Consider the following 22,296-nt stretch of genomic DNA (forward strand, 5'->3'; position numbering starts at 1 on the left):
ACAGTATCACAGTTTTTTAATGTCACAGCCTTAGTAGAAAAGCTTAGTTTAGTAGCTTAATGAGACCCTGGTGTCAATATCCAGAAAGCAAGCCTGTCCACCTTGTTGTTTTTCTTCAAGATTATTATTCTTGGCTCCTTGCGCATCTATATACATTTTAGAATCTGATGGGCAGCTAACAGGACATTCAGAGACAGCAGTAGCCATATTGGCCTTGGTAAGTGTGGGAGCTCATTACATAGCCTTTATTTCTGCCACTATGACCACTCTGTTCATGTGCCCTCATGCAAGTTTTCTTGGCCTTAACAGAGCACACCTGCTTCAACTGAGCATTTAAATGTCTCTAGAACTCTTTAATGAACAGATCTTCAGTCGGCTGCTCAGCTGTATCTGCTTTTCCATAGCCAGGAATAAGGGTCTCATTGTAAGCTACCAAACTAAGCTTTTAGACTTAGACTTTAACTGCCTGTTAACAGCTCTCACTTTCTCATTATCCCTCTGCAGAGCATCATAGCAACTTAGCAATAACCAGCAAACCCCACTGTCCTTGTAGGCGTTGTTTTCCCCATTTCATTCAAATGCCTGAATCTTTTCACATGCAAGAGTATTCTCACCAGTATGTTTTCCCAGGTTACCATTAATGAAATCTTTAGCAATTTGGCCATTGCCTTGTGCCAGGGACTATCCATGCCCCACATACCACTCAGGATGACATCCTCTTTGCCCACCAGGTAGTGGAGAAGTCAGTCCAGTATTCTAACACATGTTTTTAGACTACTTCTGCCACCACCTGTATTATTAGTGTAGGCCCTTGGAGATGCATATACCAAGACAAGGATTAGATGTGTAAGAGAATTATTGGAGGGAATGCCTATGACGAAAAAAAGGGAGGGGACCAGAGAAAGCATGTAAAAACCTTCCAATTGCAAAGGAAAGGAGGGAAAAAGGAGGATTGGTTGGAAAGAATTATAAATATAATTATATAATTATAAATATAAGAATTAAATATTTATTATATTATAATGTAATAAAGTGTTATAGACTGCAGTGCTATTCTAAGAAAGTTTTGGCCAGGCGTATTGGGAATCCTCAAGCCATAGTTGCCTGTTAAAGGAATGGACCAGTATTACTGACCCTGCTGTGTTCATTGGCTCTGAGTAGCATAAGGAAAGCTTGGTCTTAGCATAAATGGGGTAGTAGATTCAGAAGACTGGCAGCTGGGACCATCAGTCAACTCTGCTTCCCTCAGCAGGAGATGTGCATGGTACATTTTCATAGCCACCACAGATTGCCTCAGTGTCTTTGTTAAGAATCAAATGACTGTATGAGTATGAGTCTGTTTCTGGGCTTGCCACTGTTCCATTGATTTGTCAGTCCTCTGCCAGCACCTCAGTTTTGATGACTGGTACATTTTGTAAGTCCTGGTCAGGTACTGTAAACCCTCCAGTTTGTTCAAGATTGCTTTAGAGATTCTAGGTCCTTTGCATTCTCATGTGAATTTTAGAATTAGCTTAATTCATTTAAGAAGAATTCCTGGGGTTTTCTCTGGAATTGCATTCAATCTATAGCTCAACTTAAAGGAGTATTAGCAGCTTAACAATATTGAGTCTTCCAGTTGATGAGCATGGTTTATCTCTATTTAAGCCCTCTTGAATTCTCAGCAGTGTTTTGTAGTTTTCAGTGTAGAGATTTGGCATGTCTTCTGTTATATTTTTTCCTAAAGTATTTTATGTTTTTGATAGTACAGTATTTAAATTTTAAAATTTCACTTTCCAGTTGTTTGCTGTCAGTAGACAGAAGTATAGTTGATTTATGTTTGTTGACTTTGTGCCCTACAAACCTGCTAAACTCACTGATTAGTTCTAATGGTTGTTTTGTAGATTCCTATAAATTTTAATGTAAACAATCATACTGTGTGAATAGGGGCAATATACTTTGTTTCTGATCTGTATACGCCTTTTATTTCTTTTTCTTGTTTTATTTCCATGGCTGGGACTTACAGTGCAATGTTGAATAGGAGTGATAAGAGCAGGCTGCCTTGCTTTGATCCCACCTTTAATGAGAACACATTCTGTATTTCACCATTCAGTTTGATATTAGCTGTAGAGTTTTTGTAGATGTGCTTTATCAGTTTGAAGAAGTTCCCTTCCTGTCCACATTTGTTGAAAGTTTTTATCTTGATTTGGAGTTGAGTTTTGTCAGATGTTTTTCTGTATCTATTGAGCTGGCGATATGCTTTCTCTCCTTTTTTTATTAATATGATCAATTACATTGATTTTTAAACATTAAATCAACCTTGCATTTCTAGATTAAGCCCTTGCTTGACCATGATCTTTTAAATACGTTACTGGATTTGATTTGCCAATGTTTTGTAAAGATTTTTGTATTGCTGTTTAGGAGAAATATTAGTTTCCTTTTTGGAATGTCTTTTTCAGATATTCCTGGTGGTATTATGCCAGCCTCATAAAAGCGTTCCCTCCTCTAGTTCCTGAGAGGTTGTATAAGATGGGTATTATTTCTCTTTTAAATGTTTGATAAAATTCACCAGTGAAACCATCCAGGCTTAGAGTTTTCTTTATGTGGTGGATTTGTATAAAAGATTTAACTTATTTAAAAGGCATCAGATTATTTAGATTTTCAGTTGTGTCCATTTCATCCAAATTGTTGAATTTATTGGCATAAAGTTATTCATCATATGTCCTTATTGTCCTTTTAATGTCTACAGAATCTATGATGACAGGAGTTTCTTTTTATTTATTGTTCTTGGAGTCCAAAGGACTTCTTAAATTTGCAGCTTGATACCTTTCATTAGTTTTGGAACATTCTCAGTCATTATCTCTTTTAAAAGTTATCTGCCCTTCTTTTCCTCCTGAAATTCCAGTTTACCCACATATTAGACTTTACTACTTTCTCCTTTGTCTCTTAATTTCCTTCTGTGTTTCCCATCTTTTTGTCTGTGTTTCATTTGGATATCTTCTTTTGGTCTCTTTCATAATTTACTTAATCTGTGTCTAATCTGTTATTGTACCTTTTGGCCAAGTTCCTAATTTCTGTTATGTTTTTAGCATTCCTAGAATTTCCTATTTTTAAAAAGTTTCTAGTTTTCTGTCAATTTTTAATCTTATATTTTATGCCCTTGAACATTATAAGCATAGCTATTTTATAGTCTCTTTTGGATAATTCCAATATTTGGGGCCCCTATTCAGTAAGATTGAATTGCACCCCTTGGAAGGCCTGTCTATTTCTGATTCAACCTTAGTTGCAGGGTGCAGCCCTTTAGGGACTCAACCTAAAGCGAGGAGGTTCATCTGACCTCCCACTTTGGCCAGTTCCATACTTTAGCTCCTATCCTCCTAGCACTCTTGAGTGTATCAGAAGTACTGCTTATTTTTTCAGTAGTCCTCTCAGGAATCATAAACTTATCCAGGAGAAAAGTGATCCCCAAAATTGAGCTATCAAACACTCCCAGATCTTGGCCTGGTAATTCTTTACTATCTGGATACCTCTCAGGTAGTTTCAAGTGTATACCTTTAATAGTTTGTGCAGTTTTTCTAATTGTCCTCAAAAGATAGTAGATCCAAATTACCTAGTCCATCATTATCAGAAGAGATTAGCCAGCCCATTTATCAGGAAAAAGGAAATTAATGTGAAGCTCAGTTTTGGTACTTATAAAAAGTGGTATTAATAGCCAAAAGTTTTTTCTACCCTGAGTTATAAAAAATGCAGGCCGGGTGCGGTGGCTCACTCCTGTAATCCCAGCACTTTGGGAGGCCAAGGCAGGCAGATCACCTGAGGTCAGGAGTTCGAGACCAGCCTGACCAACATGGAGAAACCCCATCTCTACTAAAAATACAAAAAATTAGCCAGGCATGGTGGCACATGCCTGTAATCCCAGCTACTTGGAAGACTGAGGCAGGAGAATCGCTTGAACCCAGGAGGCGGAGGTTGCAGTGAGCCGAGATCGCACCATTGTACTCCAGCCTGGGCAACAAGAGTGAAACTCCATCTCAAAAAAAAAAACAAACACAGTTTCCAAATTTTGACTGAGTTTGTTAAGACCACAATTAAACCATTTGTTGCATGCAGCTGCATTTAAAGACATACCAAAACAAAAAAAGAGAACTGTGAACAATTCAGCTTATTTTTAACTAACAAAAGAAAGTGTTCGAAAGTATAGATAGAGAGGCTTACATAAGTGGAGACAGTGCATCCCTGAAGTATTTTGAGGAGTAAGAAAAAACAAGTGACAGATCTGTCAAATGGTTCCCATTCGGCTCCCGATTTACTGCTCGGGGACTTACAGGATGCTATTTGAAGCTGAACAACTTGCAAAAACTTCATCAAAAATCAAAACTCCCCCGTGGCACTTTACTTTGAAGCATTCTTGCTTAAGGGAGGGAAAGTATGTTTGAAACGTTTATTTGAACTTCAGTTCTATTTTAACTTTTTAGTGACTGTAGAATCTTTGTTGATTACAAATGATCTCCTAGCAGGTATCATTAATCATACTTCTGCTAGAGGGTATAGACGGTCATCTTTCTACTCCCAGTTCTTGGTACAATAGATGTTCATTAAAACAAAGTATTAGACCTCTAGAATCTTTTAAGAAATAAATCATTCTGGATAAGTCTCCTTTTCAGATAATGAAGGGTTAAAATTTTGCATACTATAAAAGAAGTGTTACTATTATCACCCCCACCTACCACCACCATCTATTATTTTTGTGCCAAGCACTGTCCGTCCTAAGCAGTTTACATTCTTTTTATTTTTATTTTTTTTGAGACGGAGTCTCACTCTGTGACCCAGGCTGGAGTGCAGTGGCGTGATCTCCACTCACTGCAAGCTCCGTCTCCCGGGTTTACGCCATTCTCCTGTCTCAGCCTCCCCAGTAGCTGGGACTACAAGCACCCGCCACCTCGCCCGGCTAATTTTTGTATTTTTTAGTAGAGACGGGGTTTCACCGTGTTAGCCAGGATGGTCTCCATCTCCTGACCTCCTGATTCGCCCGCCTCGGCCTCCCGGAGTGCTGGGATTACAGGCGTGAGCCACCGCGCCCAGCCAGCAGTTTACATTCTTTCCTTCATTTGATCTTTTTAACATTGGGATAAGGTAGGAAAAGGTATTATCTCCATTTTGCCGAGGAGAACTGAAGTTTGGAGAAGTAACTTGGCCCATGTCTCACAGCTTCTATGGAGTAAGGGCTGAATAAGGCCCGAATTTGAATCCAGGTCTGTCTGACTCCACAGCACATGTCTGAAGTCAGTGTTGTTAATGAAAGCGACTATGAATTTCTCTGACTTTTAAAAAAGAATATTCTGGACATAATTTCCATTTAAAAAATGATACTAATGTAGCATTTATTAAAATGTATTATAACCCCGTCTCTACTGAAAATACAAAAATTAGCCCGGCATGATGGCCCGCGCCTGTACTCCCAGCTACTCTGGAGGCTGAGGCAGGAGAATTGCTTGAACCCGGGGGGCGGAGGTTGCAGTTGGCCAAGATCACGTCACTGCACTCCTGGGTGACAGAGCGAGATTCCGTCTCAAAAAAAAAAAAAAAAAAAAAAAAAAAAAAAAAAAAAAAAAAAAATTGTTTATATTACTGTTTCCAATTAGACTGTGAAAATCTTGAGCTGTATCTTGTTCATTTTTGGGTTCCCAACCTTCAGTATAGGCTGTAGTTCATAGGAGGTCTACATGTTTGTTAAAATAATGAAAGAATGAAAGAATTAGTGTCATGATATCAGAATTAGTTACTGTGAGGTGCTAAAAATATAGAAGCAGAAATAGATAAAGATTACTGTGGCCAGTCACGGTGGCACATGCCTATAATCCCAGCATGTTGGAAGGCTGAGGCTGGAGGGTCACTTGAGCCAAGGAGTTTGAGACCAGCCTGGGGAAGATGGCAATACCTTGTTTCTACAAAAACAAAACAAAACAAATTACTGTGTTTCACAAAGTTAAATAGGTAATGTTTCCATCCTTACTCCTGAACTGTGCTTTCTTTGAGAAAAGTTCCAGGTGTCATTTTTATTTTTTGCTCATTTATTTCATTCATTTAACTAATATTTACTAATAATTATTATATACCAGGCACATAAGACTACTTATGTAGTCTTATATAACATAGTAGTGATTGTTTTCTTTTTACTGTACTTTAAGTTCTGGGATACATGTGCAGAACACGTGCAGGTTTGTTACATAGGTGTGCATGTGCCATGGTGGTTTGCTGCACCTATCAACCCGTCTAGTAGTCACTGTTGATTTAAAATTCCCTATGTGATAGTTTGAACAAGAATAGATATTGTCTGATAATTTTTGCAGTTCTGATAAGTGTGAAGCAATATCTCTTTAGTTATCATTTTTCTATATGTATATTGGTCATTTAAGTTTCCCCAGCCTATTATCTATTAATATCCTTTGCCCATTTTAATAGGATATTTGCCTTTTCCTTATTAATTTATATTATACAATAATATGAACTATATAAATATCTTCTCCCAATCTGTAGCTTGCCTTTTGAGTTTTGCTATGCAGAAGTTTTAATTTTTAGTATTTAATTTGATATTATTTCCCTTTATGGTTTATACTTTTCATGTTAGGTTTAAAACATGTTTTTGTACCCTGAGGTCATAAAGATATTTTCATATAATTTCTTCTGAAAGCTTTAAAAACTAGCTTTTCACATTAAGTCTTTAACCTTCTAGAATATATTTTTGTTTAGGGTATGATACAGGGAATCTAATACCATTTTTCTTTATGAACTATTGTACAGTCCCTTCTATCCCCACTGAATTGCAATGCCACCTCTCTCATATATCACATTCCCATGTGTGAATGAGTTGGGGATATAATAGTCCTCCTCTACAGCAACAATACTTTTCCCTAGTTACTATCCATTTCTAAGTCTTAGTTTCTGATAAGCCAAGCTCCTTTTGATTCTTTTTAAAAATGATCTTGGCTATTCTTGGTCCTTTATTCTTCTAAATGAATTTAAGGGCCAGTTTACCCAATGCCATAAATACCTTTTTTGAGATTTTGATTGGAATTGCATAGATTGCTATTAATGCATGGATTGCACAGATAAAATATGACAGCAGTTTTCAGGAGACACATGTCAAGCCAATCCCAAGGACTTCCTTTCCACACTTAGATGGTAACATCAGGCTCAGTCTCCAGATTTTGCAGCTCAGCCAACAACTTGTTAGAGAATCCACTGTTAGGCATCTACAGTCTCTGTTAGTCACTTGAGCCCTCTGCCCTATCCATACCTACTCAGCTATAACCATGGAGTACCACATTCCTCACAAGACCATGCTGACCACTCCATCTGTCCTTGTCAATCCTCTACTTAATACACAGGGAAGGAATGGTGGTGGATGATAGTAATTCTGCATTTCCTAGAGAGAGGGTTCTGATCCCATAGGTGGTTTGTTTATGGTAGTGTTCCTGTAGATGGTGTATTTCATGACTTTGTCCTTGCTTTTGGTCTTTAACAGTTCTAGGGTAACTGAATAGAAAATGGTCCAGCTCATTATCTGTTTATAGTTAGATTATTATTAGATACCTTTAATCTTTTTAGTTATAATTAAAGTTATCTTTATAATTATGTTTTCTAAGTGGTGATACATAATATTTTTCTAAATATTGGTGCTTAGCTGAACTTGCCTAATAATTCTACTAGTTTATGGATTATCTTGTATTTTCTAGGCAGATATTGTAAAATCCTTGGGAATGGGCACAATGTCTTATTAAACTTGGTATCCCTAGCATTAACACAGAACCAGTACAAAGAGAGTGTGGCCAATAAATGTTTTCTGGAATAGATGGAAACCATATATGATTTAAAAGTTTAAATTCTTGATTTAAAAAAAATTGAGCATGATAGTGACTCTGTACCTTTGAAAGCTTGGGAATGAGAGAAAGGTTTTTGAATGTTTGAAAAAAAATTAAAGTCTGTTAATTTCATTATGAAGTAGAAACCTTCAGTGAGGTCTAAGATGCAAAGTAGGGTCGGTATGCAAACAACTGCAGCTAATACCCAGGACAGGGAAACATCCAAAGCAGAGAGGAAAGCAGTCCAAATCAGGGGCAGAGACCAAAGTACCGTCTCATAGAGGACAAGGGATGAAAGGAAGGGCTCAGGGAGGGGGAAGCAGCTGCTGAGGGTCAGAAACAGACAATACAAGCAAGAGAGCTCTTTCCCATCTTCCTTGGGAGGCTCCATTCTCCTTATTTGCTAGGGACCTGCTTTCTTTCTCTACCTCTTCTACTTAAACAAAGATGAGACCTTGGATGAGCTATACTTCCCCTCCCATCCATCTGTTCCTATCTACTGTTTTCCTAGACAGTCTACCCACATTAGCTCCATGCTGAAAATATTTTGGTTTATGACTGATACCCTGCACTATGCTTCCCATTAGTCATATAACTGTTGCTGAGAGGGACTTTGTTGGAAGACAGTCCTCAATGACTCTTGCACTCCAGTGAGGCCCTGACCTCTGTTTATCTGGGTCATTTCTCAGGATTGTTTTCGTAGTGAGCAACCTTGAGGGAGGAGATAATGTCTGCCTCCAGGACAAAGAGTAAACTTGCTTTTTATAAACTTGCCAGATCTAAAACAGCATTTACCCAAATCTATCCTGTAATGCAACCACTGCACGTGCTGGTCCATCTATCTAGGTCCATTCATAACACTTGTGGGAATTGGAGCTTGGGAAACCATTGCAAACATTTGGAAATAATGTAAAATTTACAGAAGAGTTGTAAGAATAAGAACAGTACAAAGAAAAAAATTAAAGTCTATTATGTATGATTTTAAAATGTTAAAATATTAATAATTTTCTCGGTCAGGCACGGTGGCTCATGCCTATAATCCCAGCAGTTTGGGAGGTCGAGGTGGGCAGATCACGAGGTCGGGAGATTGAGACCATCCTGGCCAACATGTTGAAACCCCGTCTCTACTAAAAATACAAAAATTAGCCCAATGTGGTGGCACACACCTGTAGTCCCAGCTACTTAGGAGGCCGAGGCAGGAGAATCGCTTGAACCCAGGAGGCAGAGGCTGCAGTAAGCAGAGATTGTGCCACTGCAATCCAGCCTGGGCAACAGAGTGAGACTGTCTCAAAACAATAATAATAATTTTCTTAAGGATTTTATGCATGTTGGCAGCATATGGTTTGTACTAGAAAACAGCAACAAAAGAACTTTGATAATCTCATTGAAAACACACGCAAATGCAAATACCACACAACTATTAATTATGGCTTGTAGTAACTACACATGGTACCAGTCTTATGTGTAGAAAAAGAAAAGTAGCTTAAAGAAAAGATACATATGAATCATTTGATAACATTAATTTTTTAATTATATGGGATTCTGTACACATGGTTGTGGCACCACTGTGATGCCAGAAAAATAAGCAGAAAATTGATAAATTCAGGAAGAATATTAGGAGTGGTTTATACCTCATGAAAATATGATTTTATTGTTGGCCAATGGTGATTTATAACACTGAAACCTGAAGATATAAGCAGAAATTGTAGCCAATTTGTTTATGCCGGTTTAGAAACGTAGTGCCAGATCCACACTGATTCCAGTTAATTTTAGGTGAGAAAAGAGCTGGTTTTATTTAAGAGTGAAGTTTTCTACAGTGACTTGTGCTGAAACAAGAGAAAGTGTCAACTTAAAATGACAGAGGCTGTCTTCCTAAGAAAATAGAACCACTAACAACTTACCATAATTTTACATTGTAGGAAGGCAAATAATAAATGATTCTATCAGAATTTTAGCTAACCTTAATAAAATATCTGAATTACCTTGTTACAGCAAAAGCAGGAATGCATTTTTATTTGTTATGCAATAAATAAAATTTGTAAACTCCATAATGAGTATATTCTCTACCACATATCCTCTACCCATCTGAGGAAATATACACTAACCAATACAGCTGAAGCTACTTCCTGTCTCCTTGCAGTTTTAATTACTACCATGAATTTAGTGTGTTGTTTCCATACCTTTATTTATATTTTTATTATATGCATATTTCACATATATAGTGTCAGGAAAATGTATGTGTGTGTGTATCTCTAAGAAATATATAACATTGGCCAGGCGCAGTGGCTCACACTTGTAATTCCAGCACTTTGGGAGGCCAAGACAGGCAGATCACTTGAGGCCCAGGAGTTCGAGACCACCCTGGCCAACATGGCAAAACCCCATCTACTAAAAATACAAAAATTAGCTGGGCGTGGTGGTACATGCCTGTAATCCCAGCTACTCAGGAGGCTGAGGCAGGAGAATTGCTTGAACCCGGGAGGCAGAGGTTGCATTGAGCCAAGTTCATGCCACTGCACTCCAGCCTGGGCAACAGAGTGAGACTCTGTCTCAAAATAAATAAATAAATAAATATATCTAAAAAAAGATAGCGTTGTTGTTAATAGCTTTCAAACTATATTCATGGTATACTACATATTTTTCTGCGGCTTGCTTTTTTCTTCAACAATATGTATTGAGTTTCATCCATGATAATATGTAGGGCTCTAGTTCATTCACTGCCAGTGCCAGAACAGTATGCCAGTGGAGGAATAGACTGTAAGTGATTTATTTAATCTCTCGTTGCTAACATTCACTGGGTTGAACCTTATGTTTCTGTTTTCTCAGGAAGAAACGATTAACTTTCTAACATTCTCATGTGCACACGAACAGTGTGACTCTCATGAAGGAAGACCCTCCCTGATATAACTTAGATATTCCAAGGACTATGATGGGATATACAGCACCAAGGAGGCTTTTCAAAGATGTGAGTCTAGAAATATTCTCCTGGGAACCAGAGGGAGATAATTCGATAGAGGGAGAGGCTGGGAACACTCAGCTCACTACTTTAAGAATCTGACAGCGAGGACAGGGAAGAATAAACTTAAAGACTGGAATTTGCTAATGAGAGATGGTACGGAGATGGATGCCCAAGGCAAGTAGAGTAAGGTGTGTCAGTGATTTCTGAGCAGAGCTTCGAAGACAGTGGGCAGGTTGGTCTAGAAAGCTAAGAGAACAGCTTTGATGTCAAAGCTGGTGGACTTGGCCCCAGACAGGAAAATATACTTCTTTTCCCAAGACAGTGTCTGAAAGGGAGAACTCAACCTAGCATGGGGCTTAAAAGCCTTCAGGGCAAGCAGTCCCCCAACCTTTCTCCCACCCTCCGTTTCCACAAGGTTGAAAACTAAAGGCCTCACAGTATGGTCTGAACAGGACAGCTTTAACATGTGTCAACCATTTTATCTTATATCTATTGTACTACAGTAAAGATTACAATATTACAAAGATTACAATATAGCTATCATGGGGTGACACAGATGGAGGTTCAACTAAGGAAGAAGAGTGAAGTAAAATCTTGAACTTAAGGAAGCTGCCTCCCTTTGGGTGGAGGAAGAAGAACTTCTAAATAGCAGCAAAAGTAAACCAAAGCAAATTATTGAACCATGACAAAAGGGCAAGTTTGGAGGAAGCGGAAGGTATACCATGGGAAGCAGCTCTTAGGTTTTCTCACAAGAAAAAAACAGCATTGGAGATAATCATAATCGCCTGAACTGTAACCTGCTATGGTTTATTGCCACATGTGGACGCCATTACTAGACCCTGGGATGTCAGAGGGAAACCTTACAGTAGAAGAGGGAGAAATAATTTAAAAAGCTAATACTTTTTTTCCATTGGTCACATTTTTACAAACTAAAATTGATTGCAAAATTGCCCACAAAATCTGAATATAAAATGTTTCTATTATTAAGTAAAAACACAACTAACACTTATATGGCATGATGTGCTGTGCTCCATTCTATGTAATTAAATGTATTATGTTATATTCACAGCCATTCTACAGAGTAGTTATTACTGTGGTCCACATTTTGCAGAATCCAATACATGTCTCGAGGTCACCCAAGTAGTACAGTAGTCCTCCCTTATCCACAGTTTTGCTGTCTGAGGTTTCAGTTACCTGCAGTCCAGAAATAATAATACAGGTAAATGGAAAATTCCAGAAATAATTCATGAATTTTAAGTTATGCACTGTTCTGAGTAGTGTGATGCAATCTTGTGCCACCCCTCTTTGTCCCACACAGCACGTTAATCATCCCTTTATCCAGCGTATTCATGCTGGATACACTACCTGGCCATTAATGACATGAGCTGTTCTGACATCCAGCCATGGATCATGATGGCTCAATGATCCAGGATCACCTGAAGCAGGTGATGACATGATGTCAAAATCCTGACATCACCATGCCTCAGTGATCCAGGATCCCCTGAAGCAGATGAGCCTTCTGACATGTTGGTAGAAGGTCAGTAGTAGCCTAACACTATGTCACAATGCCTACCTCATTCACCTTACTTTATTTCAGCACGTAGGCATTTTATCATCTCACATCACCACAAGAAGAAGAGTTAGCACAGTAAGTTATTTTTGGAGAGAGACTACATTCACATAACTTTTATTCTATTTTATTAGTAGTTGTTAATCTCTGTGCCTAATAAACTTTATCATAGATATGGCTGTATGGATAAAACATAGTATCTATAGGGTTCAGTACTATCTGGTTTACAGCATCCACTGGGGGGTCTTGGAATGTACCCCCACGGATAAGGGGGAATGCTGTAACTGATAGAACTAGTATCTGAGCCCAAATAGCCTGGCGCCAGTGCCTGCGCTCTTCACCACTGTGTGATGCTGCTTCTTATACAGTGTGAATATTTTCAAGGTCAGATGCCTAGAGGTTAAGCAGTTTATACATCTACGTTAGCTGGACCTTTGGTAAACTCAGCTGGATTTGAATTGGTGACTGTTGAATGTGTGCACTATTGACTTTCTGGCTCTGGTCTGAGGGTACATGCCCTTAATAACAGATCAGCTATTTTAGTCATGTTCAACTTACTAGGAATGTGGGCAGTTTTCTCTTTAGAAGAGCCATGTGTCTTTATTAAAGTTTTGGATGTAATGATGAAGCTTTCTCTCTTTTTAAACAAGATATTAAATGTTATATAGTCCCAGTAAGGGAAGGCCAATTTGGACCACAGAAAATTCCACCAAAAAGACTATCAGGAAATACAGAAGAAAATTATTCAGCCTCTATTGTTATATTTTAAAATAACTGAATGGATGGCTACAAAGTGACTTTGTGCTTCACAGAATAATAGGCCTAAAACCCCATCAGTAGGCTATAGTCTGTGTTCAGGCAAGAGAAGCTTTGGAATTAAGTGGTCCCAATAGAACAAAATTAACCTTGTGATTAACAAACCACCATGTGTTCTGAGGTCTACCAGCTTGTCTAAAAAATTAACCCTAGGACACATTAATACCATTCTTCCACTCTTGTAGATGCATTTTTTTTTTTTTTTTTTTTTTTGGTCTTAAGTCTTTTTTATTTCTTCCTGAGTTTCCTTTTAAATTGTAGCTACCCCTGGGAGAGGGTGCACTTTTGGGTTTATCAGCCCACACCAGATACTGTTCATCACTTTAGCAAGAGTTAGATGACAGGCAATCCAGTGGAAGAATGGCTCATGGAGTCAGGCAGAAGGGTGGGACAGAAAAGGTACAGAGAAGGGTTGGAGACAAACTGTTACTCCACAGATTTTCCCATGCTTGGTCTGCCTCCAAAATCTGATGTGTACGGTATTCAACCTAGAAAAAAAGGCAGCTTTTGAAAGCCTTTTACAAAGAATGTCTTGTTTGATGGTGATCCCACCATTCTTTCGGTCTCTTGAGTTTAAAATCTTGATTCTAAGGCATAGAGAGTTCACTTCTTTCTCTCCATTCCCTGAACCAGTCATTTATCAAGTTGCATCACATGTCTCTTTGCATTGTTTTTCCTATTTACCCCTTTCTTTGAATTCTAACTTTTAACATCATAACTCAGACCCTCTTCACTTGCCTAACTTACTGTGTTGAGAGGTTGCTCAGGGCGATCGTAAATTCCTCTGAGATGTGTAATTTCCAAATGAGGTTCGGAAGTCCCTGAATGGTTTGCTCTTCATAAGCATTGTTCCGTCCTAACTGTAAATTCGGACTCACTTCCTAGTGAGAGTCAGTATCATGAAGAAAGGACAGAAGAAAAACGCTGAATAGGGTCAGGGACTCAGAAGGCTGAAAGGGGTTAGGAAAATAAGATTGGAATAACTCCACCCTCAGGTAGAGAAGAAAGGGAAAAAACAGGAAGCTCTTGGGTACAAGGGCCTCAGAAATATCACTGTGAGAACTTTTAAGGTTCTGGATCCTCTTTCTGGACCCTCGTCATTGCCCTTTTCATTCTCCTTAAAAAATACTTAAACGAAGAAGGGCCTACATGCTTAGTTGTAGGGATAGAAGAGAAAAGGGAAAAAGCAAATTACCGAACAGTGCTTAAAAGGATATCATTTTAGTTAATCCATGTATGCAACATTTGCTTGAGCGTGCATAACCCAGCTCTGCAAGAACACCTCAAGAACTAGACATGTGGTGACTTCAGGGAGGAAAACTGAGGCCGAAAGACGGAGAAGTAGGCAGGCTAGTAGTGTTTGGCTCTATATTGTGTGCCTTTTGAGTGTTGTGACACGTGAATAAAATATCTCTCCAAGATTAGTAAAATAGGGAGTGGTATTGGGACACATACTTTTCTACAAACTGTTCTATGTGGAATGAGAACTTCAAAAAAGGAAAGTCAGGTAAACTCCAGGGAACTATGGGAAGAAAGAATGAGGTACATGGGAAAACGCATGATTCAGGACACTGTCAACCTAGGTTTAAGCATCAGTAGACCTGACTGTCTAAAAAAGTACTGTAAAGATCTCAACTAGGGATATAGCAACCTGACCAACATTCCTAAAATGTAATATTTCCTGTGTCATGTTCCCACTCAAACGCCATCAATGGAATTTGACCTTCCAGTGGTTTCAGTGGTGGGTGAGTCCCAAATTATGACTATTTTGTAAAAGTCCCTCAGATGATTCTATTGTGTGGCCAGAGTTGGGAATCATTGCTCTAATCTGAAAGTGATCTTAAATTCAGAAGTCTGTAGATAGTGTGATGGAGAACACTATTTTAGGGCTTAGCCTGTGGAGAACATGCAGGCACTTTAAGTTCAGTTCAGCCTCAGCCTTCTGTATACCATCTTTCCGTGGACTTGTGGGTAAAGTTCTGTGGAGAAGCACTGAACATGACATTGACAACCAAAGAGATCCTTGTGAAACACAGAAAGAATTCTGAATCCAAATTGCAAATAAAATGTGATTTTTCTTGAAAGAAGGACACATGGGGTCAAGCTTAAGTCAGTCATGAAAATACAAATCAAATGTGTGGGAGATGCATAAACTTCCAAAATTTATTTTCTTGGTAGAAACATAGATTTTATCTAGTTTTTAAAATAATTTCAGCTTTTTGATTCGGGGGTACATGTGCAGGTGTGTTACCTGGGTATATTGTGTGATGCTGAGGTTTGGAGTATGATTGATCCCATCACCCAGGTCCTAAGCATAGTACCCAATAGTTTTTCAACCCTTGCCCACCTCCCTCCCTGCTCTAGTAGTTCCCAGTGTCTGTTGTTCCCATCTTTATGTCCATGAGTACCCATCGTTTAGATCTCATAAGTGAGAAGATGTGGTATTTGGTTTTCTGTTTCTGCATTAATTTGCTTAGAATAATGGCCTCCAGCTGCATCCATATTGCCTTAAAGGACATGATTTTGTTCTTTTTATGGCTGTAGTATTCCATAGTGTATATGTGCCACATTTTCTTTATCCAAATCACCATTGATGGGCACCTAGGTTGATTCCATGTCTTTGCTATTGAGAATAGTCCTGCAATGAACATATGAGTGCATGCGTCTTTTTGGTAGAATGATTTATTTTATTTTAGTTATATACCCACTAATGGGATTGCTGGGTCAAATGGTAGTTCTGTTTTAAGTTCTTTGAGAAATTTCCAAACTGCTTTCCACAGTAGCTGGACTGATTTCCATTCCGCCCTACAGTGTAGAAGCATTCCCTTTTCTCCGCAGTCTCACCAGCATCTGTGGTTTTTTGACTTTTTAATAATAGCCATGGATAACTCGTGTGAGATAGTACCTCATCATGGTTTTGGTTTGCATTTCTCTGGTGATTAGCGATGTGGAGCATGTTTTCATGTTGGTTGACCGCTAAACCTCTTTTGAGGTTTCTGTTCATATCTTTTGCCAATTCTTAATAGAGTTACTTTTTTTTTTGCTTGTTGATTTAAGTTCCTTATGGATTCTGAATATTACACCTTTGTCAGATGCAGTTTTTGAATATTTTCTCACATTCTGTAGATTGTCTGCTTACTCTCTTGATAGTTTGTTTTGCTGTAGAGAAGCTCTTTAGTTTAATTAGGTCCCATATATCAATTTTTGTTTTTGTTGCAGGTGCTTTTGAGAACTTAGTCATAAATTCTTTCCCAAGGCTGATGTCCAGAATGATGTTTCCTAGGTTTTCTTCCAGGATTCATATAGTTTCAGGTCTAATGTTTAGGTCTTTAATCCATCTCGAGTTACTTTTTGTATATGATGAAAGGTAGGGGGTCCTTATAAAACCCAGCCATGCTGCGTATGGCTAGGCAGCTATCCCAGCACCATTTATTGAATAGGAGTTCTTTCCCTGTGGCTTACTTTTGTCAACTTCGTCAAAGATCAGATGGCTGTAGGTGTGTGGCCTTGTTTCTCAGTTCTCTATTCTGTTCCATTGGCCTGTGTGTCTGTTTTTGTACCAGTACCATGCTTTTTGGTTACTGTAGCCTTATAGTATAGTTTGAAGTCAGGAAATGTGATGCCTCAAGTTTTGTTCTCTTTGCTTAGAATTGCTTTGACCATTTGGAATCTTTTTTGTTTCCATACGAATTTTAGAATAGTTTTTTCTAGTTCTGTGAAAACTGATATTAGTGGCTTGATAGGTATAGCACTGAATCTCTAGATTACTTTGGGTAGTAAGTCTGTTTTAATGATACTGATTTTTTTTTTTTTTTGAGACGGAGTCTGGCTCTGTCGCCCGGGCTGGAGTGCAGTGGCCGGATCTCGGCTCACTGCAAGCTCCGCCCCCCGGGTTTACGCCATTCTCCTGCCTCAGTCTCCCGAGTAGCTGGGACTACAGGCGCCCGCCGCCTCGCCCGGCTAGTTTTTTGTATTTTTTTTAGTAGAGACGGGGTTTCACCGTGTTCGCCAGGATGGTCTCGATCTCCCGACCTCGTGATCCGCCCGTCTCGGCCTCCCAAAGTGCTGGGATTACAGGCTTGAGCCACCGCGCCCGGCCGATACTGATTCTTTCAATCCATGAGCATGGAATGTTTTTCTATTTGTTTGTGTCATCTCTGATTTTTTTTCGCAGTCTTTTATAGTTCTTCTTGTAGACGTTTTTCACTTCGTTGGTTAGATGTATTCCTGGGCATTTGATTTTATTTTTCTTGTGGCCATTGTAAATGGGATTGTGTTCTTGATTGCGAAAATCTATTTTTACTTTGTTCCCAGACAAAAGATGAGTAAAACAAGCCTAGGATCTAATCAGAAGCTTGTTGATTGAGGAGATGACCATTCTCCAGAGTTGACCTGATGGAACAGCCATAGTAAATAGCCCAGAAGAGAATTCATGTCAGCTTTCCACTGCCTGGCAATGTGTCTTTGGACAAGCCACTCAAATTCTCTTGGCTGTCATTTCTCCATCTGTACTATAATGGAAGGTGCTCTGTGGGTGCCTCTGCTCTCCACGGTTTTGTGAAAGAGCACCTTCCCACCTCATGGTGGTTAGGAGTATAGGATCTGGGGTGGACTGCCAGCCTTTGCATCCCAGCTCTGCTACTCACTTGCTATGTATGTGGCCTTGGGCAAGTTTCTTAACCTCTCTAAGCTTTAGCTTTTTCATCTGTAAAATTGGGTCAATAGTAGTACCCATTTTTTAGTGATGCTGTGAGGATTTAAAGGGAAATGCACATAAATCATTTATCACAGTGCCTGGTAATAGTTAAATAAGTGTTACTTATAACTATGGTTATTATTCTGTGTATAGAATTAGAAGGCACCACAGAGTTAGATGGACACCATGTAGCTCCATCCCCTTGAGTTAAAGATGAGGAAACTGCAGCCCAGAGGAAATGAGTGACTTGCTCAGGGTCTCATATTTCACCTTGTATGTTTGGGTATTGTTAAATCAGACTGTGTCCGGCAATGCTATTTAGCACTAAGACTCCATCTGGGCAACACAAAGTAGTCTGTGAATGTAACAAAATTAAGAAACAGAGAGAGCATAGTCTGCACCAAGTTTAAAAGATGTATAATCACTCATTATACATGAAAACAATAGAATGAAGCTTAGTTAAATGTACTTTTGAAGTAGACACCAGACACTACCTTATAATGAAAGAAGTAAAAAGGAAAAAAAAAATTACAAAAGGCATTCTTTCCTTCTTAAACTGAGCTAAGATAAAGTTCCAAATATTTGCTTTATTTAATCTTAGCCACTTTTATAAAATGCTCCATTGGCCCTATATTTAGCAGTTGGTAGTTAGTACTGGTTCCATCATAAAACTCCTTTACCACTCACTCTCCAGCGGCAGTAATCTCTTACTGGGATCTTTCAAGCCAACTGGGAAGAGCAGGGAACGTGGACCTGGACCTCCCACTCCCACTTCCCACCAGCCATCTCTTACCTGTGGTGTGACCTCAGTCAAGTCACCCAGCTTTTCATTACCTTAGGGTTTTCATTGTTAAAATGAGGCATTTCAACCTAGTGGTCTGTAAGGCCTCTTGTAGCTAAGTACAGAGAGACTGCGCCGGTGATGAAGAGCGTGAATGTTAAAATCAAACCTCCTTGACTTGAATCCCAGCTATATATCTTACTAGCTTTGTAACCTTGGACAAGCCATTTAGCCTCTCTGTGCTTTGGTTTTCTCATCTGTGAAATGGACTGCTAACAGTAACACCTCACAAGATTGCCATGAGGATTAAACAAGTGAATGTCAAACAGGTGGCGTATCATTAATGCTCAGTACATGGTAGTTAAAATTTAAAATTCTGTAATTATATAGAGGGAATTTTATTTATTTATTTTTAGCAACTAGAAGAAGTCCTCTGGGAAAGGCACCTGTATTACCAGGATGCCTTGGGGAATGAGCTTAGGACAGGTTCCTCCTAACTCACGCAGGTTGGAAGGCACAGTTTATATTTGCTTTTGGGGAGGAGGATATAGGGAGAAGACTCTTCCAGATCTAAAATCCTACTTCTAATTCTACTCAGAGTCCTCTATTAGCTAAATTTCTGAAATCTCTTTTATAGCAAAGGAATGGAATAGAGCCATGTTTAACCCCAAATGTTGTTAATTCTCTGGCAGTATGATTTATCTTATTACCTGATTTGTTAAAGAAACCAGACCATTTAGCAACAAAATCAAAAGAAGTTTAAAAACTGCTGGACCATTATGTGTCACAGCCAATGTGTTACACAAAAATACAGTTGTTTTGTTTATGTGTGTGTTTATTCATTCATTTATAGATATTTGCTGATCACCCACCATGTGCCAGGCACTATTCATGTGTCCTAGGGGGGAAGCAGTGAACAACAACAAAAAGTCCCTGTTTTTATAAACCTCACATTCTACTTAGGGAGTCAAATTACCTATGATAATATAGGCAGTGACTAGTGTGGCAAAGAAAAATAAACCAGGATAAAGGGATAGAATGGAATGTAGGGGTGGGGGTTGTTAAATAAAATAGGCAGAGTGGTTCTCTCTAAGGAGAGAACAGAAACTGGAATAAAGGGAATGAGTGATTCCAGGCATTCCAGGCAGAGATAACAGCAAGTGGGAGGCTCTGCAGTCATGTTTGCAGCAGCAGAGAAGGCCCACATGTCAGGAGCAGAGTGAGCCAAGAGGAGAGGGTAGGGAGTTGAAGAGGAAGCGCACCTGCTCATGCTCAGCGGCTGCGGCGAGAACTTGGGTTTTTATTCCTCCTGCAACACAAAAACATGGGAAGGTTTTGAACAAGGTAGTGATGGGGTCTGATTTGTATTTTTAAAAGAACCTGGCTGCGGTATGGAGAATAAACTGCAGAAAAGGGCACGGGCAAAGGCAGGGAACTCAGGAGGCCACGGGAGCAATCCAGTGTTGACTGGGGGCAGATGGCGGCTGAGGAGCAGACTTGGAGGGCTCTGATTTGGGAGGTACAAGAGAAGACAGTTTGGGGCATGCCATGTTTGTGACACCTGTTAGACATTCATGCGGACATACTGAGAGGGAGGTCAGCTACAGCAGTCTTGAGTCCAAGAGCTGCAGATTTTTTTTTTTTTTTGAGACAGAGTTTCCCTCTTGTCACCCAATATGGAGTGCAGTGGTGCAATCTCGGCTCACTACAACCTCTGCTTCCCGGGTGCAATAGATTCTCCTGCCTCAACCTCTGAAATATCTGGGATTTCAAGTGTGCACCACCACGCCCAGCTAATTTTGTATTTTTTCAGTAGAGACAGCGTTTCATCATGTTGGTCAGGCTGGTCTCAAACTCCTGACCTATAGTGATCCACCCACCTCGGGCTCCCAAAGTGCTGGGATTACAGGTGTGAGCCACCACACCCGGCTAGAGTTACAGATATTAACAGGAGTCATCAGTACACAGAGGCGGTGAGAACCACGACATTAAATGAGGCCATATAGGAAATGGAAGAGGAAGACTTCCAAGACTTAGGTCACCTAGAGTTGGGGAGTAGAAGGAAGATCCTACAAAGGGAAGGGAGCAAAAGCCTTGGTGGGGTCGGAGGAAAACAGGAGAGTGAGTTCTCCTGAAGTCACATGGAGGGAATGTTTGATGAGGAGGAGATAGTCAACTACATTGAGTGCTGCAGTGAGTTGCATGAGCTGAGCCTCCGGCCGTGTCCAATACAGTACACTGTATTGGACATCTCTCAGTATGAGAGATGCCTACCTTCTGCTGACTTCAGAGACCAGCTTACTGAAGGTCACTGGGCTTCACCTGGCATAGCAACATTCATTTAACCATATTTGCTCCAGGATTTTTAATATAAAGTATTTGATGAGAAGAACTAAGATTCTTCTACGGGATCAACTATGCAGTTTACTAAGTTAAACTTAAAAAAAAATTGCTGCCAACTACAAAATCTAACCATATATGGTGGGTTACTGGTGTTAACTCCAGTCCTCCTTCCTGTGGAGTTGGTGAAGCCTTTTCTGGGAGCCTGAAGGAAATACCCGTACCCTGTCTGGGTCCTATTAATAACTCATCCTGGTTCCTGATTGTGTGCTGATCTTTCCCTGTGTTCCATGCCAGTTTGTATTAGAATGGTCACAATTGGGCTGGTGTATTCATTACACATAATTCTCATTCTGTTTCAAGAGTTCCAAATCCTCTATGTTCAGCCTTCCTCAGCTGTACTGCTCATTCTTGTTCATCATTTGCTCCTTCATAGACCCAAGTAGGGCAGAAAGTTAAGGAGGTTTACTTTCCTTCATGTGCCCTTTGTGTGGCTGGCCTGCTGCCTCTCTTGAATAGCTTCTGTCTCCCTGTGGTGTGTCAGTGGGAGTGCTGACAAGGCTTACCTGATTTTTGGCAGGGAAAGAACAACTTCTAAAGCAAGTTGCTATAGTTACCAAGTCTTCCCACTGCATAGCAGTCACTGACTCTATGCTACTTTTAAATGTTGCTCTATCAGACATTCTCCTTGGGTATGGCAGCTTGGGGTTTTGTTATTTAATCATTTCATGCCCACTTATGCGTGGGTTACACAGAGAGTGAGGAGAACAGGGTCCTATTATGGGGAGCATACATGGACACCCACACATGCATACATGCATATTTCAGGTTTGACATGCCTGAAACCACAGCTGTTTTTCCACTCAGATTTCTTGCACCGAGTCCATTTTAGAAGGTTCTCTACAAGGATAACAGATTGTATGTGGAATCATTTTGTACATTCCAAAGAAATGTTTGTGTCTATGTTTCTAGACACAAATTATGTGCGTGGAAAGTTTCCCCAATTCTTTTCTCAGTAATTATCTATTTTCTATCTCTAGGAGAAAAAAATAAAATAGAAGTTGATTATAGATGAAATGATTCATTTGTGAGCATTTTTGAAAGTTAATGTTTCAGATCAGACCCATTGTTGAGCTTTTTCTATTGTTTGTGCATGACTGTAATTACTAGAAATTGTGACATTTGGAGGCTAATTGAACTGCTGTCTTATCTGACAGGCACAAGTGTTCTGGGTAGAAATTCAGAAACTAATATAGTGGGTGATGAACATTATGTGAACATCATAGAGCCTTTCTC

General features: G+C 39.5%; 2 long non-coding RNA genes across 3 annotated transcripts in view; one reads left to right on the forward strand and one right to left on the reverse strand.

Annotated features, from left to right (window-relative positions):
- The first annotated feature begins 10,398 nt into the window (after positions 1-10,398).
- LOC103884111 overlaps positions 10,399-22,296 on the forward strand; it is a 50,368-nt gene continuing 38,470 nt past the window's right edge. Inside the window, exon 1 of the long non-coding RNA XR_002521822.2 lies at positions 10,399-12,445. This is a non-coding gene — a long non-coding RNA (uncharacterized LOC103884111). The remainder of the gene's footprint in view (positions 12,446-22,296) is intronic.
- LOC116275384 lies at positions 11,809-21,339 on the reverse strand. 2 transcript variants are annotated; one of them, XR_004184451.1, is made up of 4 exons: positions 21,134-21,339; positions 19,923-19,969; positions 13,931-14,064; positions 11,809-11,991 (listed from the first exon to the last, which is right to left on the reverse strand). It is a non-coding gene; the product is annotated as an uncharacterized LOC116275384 (long non-coding RNA). The 2 variants fall into 2 exon arrangements; XR_004184452.1 differs by lacking the exon at positions 21,134-21,339 and adding an exon at positions 20,935-21,012.

Source organism: Papio anubis, chromosome 6 (assembly GCF_008728515.1).
Source record: "Papio anubis isolate 15944 chromosome 6, Panubis1.0, whole genome shotgun sequence".
NCBI lineage: Eukaryota > Metazoa > Chordata > Mammalia > Primates > Cercopithecidae > Papio > Papio anubis.